Here is an 839-nt window from a genome sequence, read left to right as displayed (position 1 = left end):
TTTTTTTTTTCCTTTTTTTTCATCCTCGACCCGGAACTGGCGTTGTTGACCCTGTCACAACTAAAAGCACAAATTAATCTCAATTTAACGTTTTTTTTTTTCTTACAGTCCACTCAGTTTAGTCAATGCTGCTTTGCAAAAATGAGGCAAAAAAAATAACGACAGTATTTTTCATTGAAATAATCAAAAAAAAAGGAAATAAAACCCAGATATATAAGGGCTGCATTTAGTATGTGAGAGTTAATAGAAATTTAATTTCTCAAATTTCAGAGCCCAAGCTGACTAATAAAACATTTTATATTACCAAGCCTTGAAAGCTTGATTCTGATCCTGATGGTGCAGATGAATAAAAAACTCCCTGTCCATATCTACAGTACTTTTATTTATCACTGTGAGATTAAAGCTGCTCAACACCACATCACATAGGAGACATTAGTTTTGACTTGTCATCCCCTTCGTTTACTCTGCAGCTAATGACTATGTCCATCAAGACTGCTGCTGTGGCCTTAGGACACATTCAATTGGGTTCGAATAACAAATACATAGTGCAGTCAGCTTTATAATATAAATGTCATTTTTTAAATGTATTTTTCTTCGTTCTGTTCAAACGAGGAAAATATTTCAATACATCACAAACTGGAGAACATAGATATTGCATTATGACATACATATATTAAAATACAACCTGTGAGTTAGAGATTTTTTATATTTCTTTAGTGACCAGACGAGCCAGTCCAATAACTGGGACAGATACGTGAGTGCTAGCGAATGCCAAACGTTAAAATGTCCTCCTCTGATCAGTGTAACTCTGTCATGTCTTCAAATGAATGAATGTTACA

The sequence above is a fragment of the Trachinotus anak genome, unplaced genomic scaffold (assembly GCF_046630095.1).
Source record: "Trachinotus anak isolate AG129_WGS33_773 ecotype Australia unplaced genomic scaffold, CSIRO_AGI_Tana_v1 ptg000005l, whole genome shotgun sequence".
Lineage (NCBI taxonomy): Eukaryota > Metazoa > Chordata > Actinopteri > Carangiformes > Carangidae > Trachinotus > Trachinotus anak.
This window is presented reverse-complemented; position numbering follows the sequence as displayed.